Raw genomic sequence first — 8372 nt, 5'->3', positions numbered from 1 at the left:
AGTTATGAGTTTAGGTTCAGAACAAAAGCTATTATCCCTGCTCATTCTGAGCAGGGGACAGTAGCCCTTAGGTTATACTTACCAATTTAGCCTCTTCCCACCAAATGCTAGTTTCACACACTTGAAAAACATCACAAAAAATGAAGTGAGTAAACCTGGTTATCCAAGCAAAACAGCAAATGAAAATCAGATTAGAAAAGACCAAAGAATATATAAGAGTAAATTATCTCTTCATCAGGAAGTAAAATAAGTAAGTTTTTAGCTTAACCAAAAGAGAGAAGAAAGGATTTTTAAGTGACAGGAAACTGCTCTCTAGGGCTTCAGGTGCTGTTAATACAAAGACAGGATGGTGGGTGGGTAGGCTTCCTTACATGTGTTGGCTCTGGGGTTCTAGTGATCATTCAAAAGGTTGTATTTTGCCTCCTTTGACCAGTCTCTCTCTTGAGTTCCTCTCTCTCAAAGTGTGTTTACAATTACCTGAAGGAAGTTCCTTATGCAGGTGTGCAGGTCACAGAACTCAGCAAAACTGCCCCAGGCTTGTGAGGAAGTGAAATCATACCAGGTTAACATAAAGTACTCTTCCCATGACATTGGAGATGCAATGTGCTACAGGAAATGAAGGGGAAAAAAGGATGCCAAAGATCAGCAGTTTATATCCCAGCTGCAGTCTGAATTCTTTTTTCTTCCCCGATTTCATTTTTTTTCCTTTTCATCTGAAGTTTGTCTCTAGAGCCCTTCTCTAACAACCCTTAAGAAGGCAAGCTTTGGCAGATCCCTCAAGTTTTGAATATGGGCTGGATGATGGACCGTGTGTCTGTTGGTGGGGTTGTATAGGAAGTAGCTCTTGAATTGGACTAGAGATTCCAAGAGTCAGAAGTGAGAAGGGAGAACATTCCAGGCACGGGAGACAGCCTGTGCAAAGACATAGAGGTTGGAGTTGTAACATTGTGTTTGGGGAAGTAGGGAATGTTTAAATTCTCCAACTGCTACTTAACTTGAATAAAAGTAGAATGAAGGCTGGGAAATTTACTCAGTTTAAACCATTAATCCATTCCTATTACTCTAAATGAGTGAACGGATGGAAAGCATTTGGACATGTACTTGGCTACCCATAGGTACTCTGGGAAGGAGGTGCCACAGTCTTTCCCTTCTCTTATCTACGAAGACACACTGTTGGTGATGGGAGTTCTAGGTGGACACAGTTTGTTCTCAGCTTTGGAGCCTGTACATTACACACTTTCTAGCAAAGTTAAGTACTGAGTTGATTATGTCATTTCTAATATTCATTGGTTTTTCAGCAATCAAGAAAAATTAGGAAAAATAACTGAAAGGAGGAAGTTGTTCTGGTGTTTCTCTTACTGTGTGGACATTTACATAGACATAGGCTCTTTGAAAGAAAGTAGTTCAGTCTCCAAGGGTCAGTGAAATATCAAGAACAGAAATCACATTGACTGCAACCAAGGAGTATATTATAGGATCACTGGACTTTTGGATAGCAAAAGAGAAATTTTTGCTGTATAGTCTTTGCAGAAACTATACTAAAAAAATTATCTTAGGGAAAAAACAAGCAGAGTGGGAAGAATGAGTGGGAGAAGAATCTTAGCTTTCTTTTCTCTGCATTATCTCTCTCTACCCACCTGGGGTTGGAGGTGAGCAGCTCTTATTACAAGGAGATGGAATTCTAACAGGGTGATAACTTATGCATTATTTATGGAGTCAGCTGGGCCAGGATCCAGGGCAGGACGTAAAAAACAGAACAAACTCTTTCCCACAATTTCTAATGGAATTAAGAATGCAGATGTTATTGTTGATTGCCATTAGTAATCAACAGCGAGGGGAGGTTCAGGATTAGAACCCATAGATTCCTCTCAGAGAAAGCAAAGTTGAAGCCTCCCAGAAGATCACACCACACCCAGACTGAACTCCAGCAGACTTAACCCTTTCTGAATGAAAGGGTCTTTTTAATTTTCAAAAGAGGAAACACAAGTTGTTAGTAATTAATTGAAAAATATGTTCAACTTTACTAATAGAGAGTTGCAAATTAAAATAACCTTGAGGTACAACCTTCCACCCATCAATTTGCCAAGATATAATTAAAAGTAATAAAACTTAGTGCTTGGAATATTGCTGTGTGATGATGGATACATGCATTCATTACTGGTAGAATCATAGCCTAGTAAGATATTTACTTATATGAATTAGAAAAGCAACCTGGAAGAAGTCACAAAAAGAATCATTTTTTTACTCAATAATTCCGTTGTTGGGAATGTACCGTGAGAGTGTTATTAAAAAAAAAACAAAACAAAAGAGTTCAAAGCTTTTTCATAGCAGCATTATCTATAATTACAAAAAGAAAAAAGCCCAACAATAAAACACCTGGGGGTCTAACAAAAGGAGAATGATTATATAATTTGCAGTACAAAAGTGGAATGGCTGTGGGGGATGGAGGGGAAGGATGGACTGGGGATTTTATTGGTATAAGGAATTCTTTAGGCAGAAAATTCTTTCACTGATTATTAGGAATTTATCTGTAATTTATGGTATTACATACCAGAGTTGTTGATAGCCCCGAGGTTATCATCACACAGCCAGTGTGTTTCTGAGGCAGGATTTGAATAGTCTTCCTGTCTATGGCTGGACCTCTATCTAGTGGAATATTGGAATACTGGATGTGGAATCAGAAAGACCTTCATTCATATCCTCCTTCAGCCATTTGACCCCGAAAAAATCATTTATTCTTTTTCAGTTTTCATCTGTTAAACAACAATAACAACAATAATAACAGCTAACATTTATATTAGTGCTTACTATGTGCCAGGGACTGTTGCTAAGTGTATCACAAATATTATCTCATTTAAGCTTCCTAACCACCCTGGGAGGTGGATGCTATTATTACACCTATTTTGCAAGAAGCAAACCAAGGTTAAATGACTGGATAAGGGTCATACAGCTAATAAGTGTTTGAAACCACATTGGAACTCAGGTCTTCTTTATTCTTGGATCTATGCTCTATCTATCGTGTCACTTACCTGCCCCCATAGGGATAGTAAGGGGTTGTTGGGAAGATCAAATGAAAAAATGTTAATAATATGCTTTATAACTCTTAATGTGAAATATTACTATTATTACTATACCCCATTACTTCCAAATGTATTGAACACTATGATATAATTAAGAGTAAATAAAAGACAGATGAAGAAATATGGAAAGACCTTTATGAAATAATACAAAGTAAAGGACATCAGAGCCAGAAGAATAATAATAGCTAACATTTATATAGTGTACAGAGGGTCACAAAGCTAGTTAAATGTCTGAGGTCAAATTTGAACTCAAGTCTTCCTGACTCCAGGTCCTGTGCTTTATCCATTGTGCCACCTAGTTGCCTCTCATAATAACAGCTAATATTAATATAATGTTTACTATGCTAAGTGCTTTATAAATTTTATCTCATTTAATCCTCACAACAATTCGAGGGGAGGGAGGTGCTATTATTACTATTATTATTTACTATTATTTTTACTATTACTATTATTATTATTATTATTGCTATTCTTATCCCCATTTTACAGATGAGGAAACTGAGGCAAATGACCTTTAAGTGACTTCCTCAGGGTCATACAGCTAGGAAATGTCTGAGATTGGTTTTGAATTCAGGTCTTCCTGACTCCAAGAAGTCCTTTCTGACTTCCTGACTCTTAAAAAGAGTATATATATACATACATACATATACATATATACATACATATATCAAAAGAAATTATTACTTTTCTCTTATATTAATAACCAACTGTTAAATTAGGATTAAGGTTTTTTCTTCCTATTTCCTCATTCAGAAACCAGCCCCTGTAGGCTACTCAGCCAGTCTCTGAAGGACATTACTGATAGACAAGATTGCCCAAATCCTCTGAGTACATGCTTCTCCATCTTGACTGGGACTCATCTAATTAGATGACCTTACAAACAGAATCCAGTCTAGGCAAGTTCTTGCCCTTTGAAGATATGCCAATGTCCTTGGAAACTTCCAGTAGAATTTAGGGTGACCCACTTTATGAAGGGGAAAACCAATTAGAATGGTCTGGGTAGAGATGTGTTCTTTTGTTCAGATTGCTGGCAGTGGCTGAGTCTCACAATCAGGTCATGTTCTCAGCAGGAGCAGTGGAAGACATTTTTGCCCAACTCATCATTAATACATCTATCTCCTCACTGATTGTTAACCAGTCAGAGTTGATTTCCACCCTCAGGGACATGCTCTTTTCCAAAGGCTTTTAAGCATTCAATGTTCTGCAGGGGTCTTTGATTTTCCAAGAGAACCACTGACTTCAATTTATTGATTATTTGCTAGCTATGAGAAATGAAAGAGTTAAGTTTGAGCCTGGGGTTATCTTTATAACACTAGCCAAAATTAAAAAATTGATTATTAATTACTCAGAAACTTCATCTCTCAGACTTTTCATTGCTCCCTCTCTGAGTAGCATTTAACTCCTAAGGGTACACACACAAAATCTTAATGGCTGTGGGATCTTATACCGATTTGTTTCTCTGGAAACAAATAACAAAACAGACACAGACACACACACATATACATATACATATCTACATATTTATTTGAGACTGTCATGCTAACAGTTCAAGGGCCATTTACAGTCTGACTCCATTGATTAAGCATGGGAGCTTTAACCTGCTTCATTTCAAATCTGGGCTGATTTGCCCATTTGTGGGCGACCTGGTGGACCCCTGTTCCCAGGAGTTCATCATATTGGTGCTAGACTTATTGTGGACATCTAACTAGCTTTAACTCACCAAACCCAGCATCTCACTAGCTGGGATTATAGGTGTCATGGCCTTATATAGCTATATATGGATTATATGGCCACCATGCCTGGTGCCAACAAACTCTTGAGAGGCAAGGAATGGGGATATAGGCTTAATGGTCAGGAAAGTAGGAGTGTTTCCAATTTTGCCTTCAGCAATAGGGATGGCTATAGCCATTCTGGGGCATTGGTTCTTTGTGATATCCTTATAGTTTAGCTATGGTCTTTTCCCTTTTTGTCTCAGTACTCCCTTTCCTGCTTATTCATGGTCACTGGCAGAAATGGCCTCTACCTTGACTGAAAGCAGTGAGACTCTCTTCTCATGACTTATTTTGAGGCAGCTAGGTGATGTAGAGGATAGAGCCCCTGGGCATGGAATCTGGAAGACTGGAATTAAAATCCTGACTTAGAAATTTACTAGCTATGTGACAGTGGGCAGATCACTTAACCTCTGCCTGCCTCAGTTTCTGCAACTGTAAGATGGGGATAATAATGGTACCTACCTCTCACGGTTGTTGTGAGACTTAAATGAGATATTTGTAAGTACTTAACACAGTGTCTAGTACATAGTAGGAACTTCATAAATATTTCCTTTCTTCTTCTCATGGTGGTTATAACTCTCTATCCTCCTTTAGAATAAGGAGAGAGGTAAACTGTCTTTTCAGACATAACCATTACAGTTCTGAAATCAGAATACTCTGAGGATCTCTGGTCTGTCTGTTGGGCATACATCTCAGCCTAACTCCAACTCCTCAGGTAAAAGGATAAAATATTCATGTCTTTAGAGGATAGTAACAACAGCAGAGGAAATTGGAACATTCTTTTCAAATTACCTTTGATTCTTATTTCTTTTTATTCTTCCATATCCAGAAGTGGTTGGAGATGTCATAGGGAAATCATGAGAGTGCAGTGTGATACTAGCTAAGGGAATAAAAGGTATAAAGAAGTAAGGGGTGATGAATAGAAACAAACGCTAACGAGAGCTCCAAGACTGATGAGGGCTTTTGGATTCAGAGGCCATTGGTGGTCATGGGGAGAGCAGTTTTAGTAGAATGTTAAGCTTCCAGACACTACAGAACCCCTTGAATTAAATACGTTACTCAAAAATTTGTAATACACATAGAAAAAAATGGAGAAAGAATGCTTATTGTTTGGTCTATGATTTATAGTTGGATGGACAGACTATAGAGTTGGTGCATTAGCACGTGTTTCTCTGACAAATACTGGAGCTGGACAATGAGTTAGTTCAAAAATTGGACAGAAGGGAAACATTCAGCTGGCTTGCAAATGGCATAATATGTTTAATGATCCCAAATTACTTCCAGAAACAAAGATTCATCTTTAAAACAGTCAATATTCTTGCTGTTATGCTGTAGAGTTGCTAATCATAGAATATCATAGTTTCCAAAAAGTGAAAATGAATAGCAGATGACCCAAGGGGCACTGGAGAAACATACTGTGGATATAAATAAACTATAGTCTATTGTTAATGATCCTTTGTCTTTACAAAGATAGCATAAAATATATCATACAAGAAATGTATAATTAGAAAATAAAGTAGGGATAGAGGCAACCTGAATTCTACTCAGATGCTCATGTAATGTTAAGAGATTTAGACAAAGGGATCTTTGTTTTGAATTCATGGGGTCCATGAATTTACTTTCAAAATATTTTTTATAGATTTCTTTCAATATAATTGTTTTCCTTTGAAATCTTATGTATTTCATTTTAAGCATTTAAAGACATTATTTGAGGAGTCCATAGAGTTACCATGTCTACTTTAAGTCACTTCTCTATGTGTCCACTATTACTAATGAGTTGGGTCCCCAGAGCTTTGTGTCACCTCTCTTTAAGTTCTAAGAGGTACCTCAGAGGAGTTGGTAAGTCTTTGATGCCGTTGGCTTAAACCCTTGCCAGTGTGTTTCCTCCAAAGATTAGCAATTGAGAATGAATTTAGTCAGTCAGGCTTAAGTAGTCTTTAGAAAGGGGTATTTATTATAGCATTATAGCAAAAGTAGTTGGTAGAAAGCATCTCCCTAAAAGTCTGCAACACATTCTCCCACAAGTATAGAGTCCAGAGGAATGTGCTATTGAGTTGTTGTATATAGTTGTTTGCAAATAGACTCACTCATTAGATTGGGAGCTCCTTGTGAGCAGGGATTATTTTTATCTTTTCTTGTATCCTCATCAATTGATAAGGCAATTGGGGTTAAGTGACTTGCCCACAGTCATACAACTAGTGTTATGTGTCTTTTTTTGTTTGTTTGTTTGTTTGTTTTTATTTTTGCTAGGCAATGGGATTAAGTGACTTGCCCAGGGTCACATAGCTAGTAAGTGTCAAGTGTCTGAGGCCGGATTTGAACTCAGGTCCTCCTGACTCCAGGGCCAATGCTCTATCCACTGTGCCACCTTGCTGCCCCCCTTTCCTTGCATCTTAGCACAGTGTCTGGAACATAGTTGTTGCTGTTCATCCTTCATTTTTGAAGAGGACCAATGACATCTTAGGGTGATGTTTTGACTTGGGTGTGAATTAGATTTAAGTGAGGCAGGGTTGTGCAAAGTTGTCAGCCTCACTCTCTTCCACGGTCATTGAAATCCAGTAGAAAGGCAAAAGTCAGTCAGGATGACTGGTGATGGCCCGTGATGCAGTGCGTGACCTTGGCATCTTTGATGTCTGACCAAGCTCTAAGAGCTTCACAGTGCCTGCTTCAGCCACCTTTGCAGCCACTGGAACAACTTGTTCTTGTCTGCCCATTCCACCAGGGGCAGTCTTCACATACTTGGAGTAGACATTCCCCTAACTCATCAATGGCTTTGAGGCCTGTCAGTTACCCTCAGCCTGGTTTAGCCCCTCTGCCAAGACAGTAGCTATTGTGCATGCTACAGCTTCCTGGAGTCGCAAGAGAGCATTGGGTGAAAGGAAGACACCAAAAGTGAATGCGTAGCCCTGAAAAGGAGCAGCCCTCATACCAGAGGTGCTAATCCTCTCTGAATACCCCATACACTCCTGGCACATAGTAGGTACTTAATAAATGCTTGTTCACTTGACTTGCCTATACCACAAGCATCACTGTACAAAAACAATGTAAATGAATCTTGTTTTCATAGAGCCATGCCTTGCTGGTAGAACATGCTTAATAAATATCATGGATTTGATGACTCACAGGCTGTTTTCATGTGGTACCAAAATATGTGGATTAAAAAGTTGAAAATTTCAATCTATCATCCATATCGACCATATCTGTATGAGTATTAAGCGATCAGCTGATATTTGTAGAGCTCCTATGTACAAGGCATCAAATGAATCCAGTTACTTGATGGCATCTGTTTGAGAGGTAGGCAAGTAAGATAATAGATTGGCTAATGCTCTTTTCTACTGAATTACAGAAATGTAAGGGCACTGCAATGTTTTAGGTAGTGCCATTCAAAAATATGAATTAATTAAATTGGATGGGCCAGTTGGATAAAATTTTTCCCTAGACTATCTTTACGGAAATTTAGTAAGTCAGTATTTTAAATGGCCTCTGAGAAGAATTAACTACCTTGCTAATTTTTCTACAT

This window comes from Vombatus ursinus, unplaced genomic scaffold, assembly GCF_900497805.2.
Source record: "Vombatus ursinus unplaced genomic scaffold, bare-nosed wombat genome assembly UNPS02014813.1, whole genome shotgun sequence".
NCBI classification, from domain to species: domain Eukaryota; kingdom Metazoa; phylum Chordata; class Mammalia; order Diprotodontia; family Vombatidae; genus Vombatus; species Vombatus ursinus.
Note: the sequence above shows the minus strand (reverse complement) of the source record.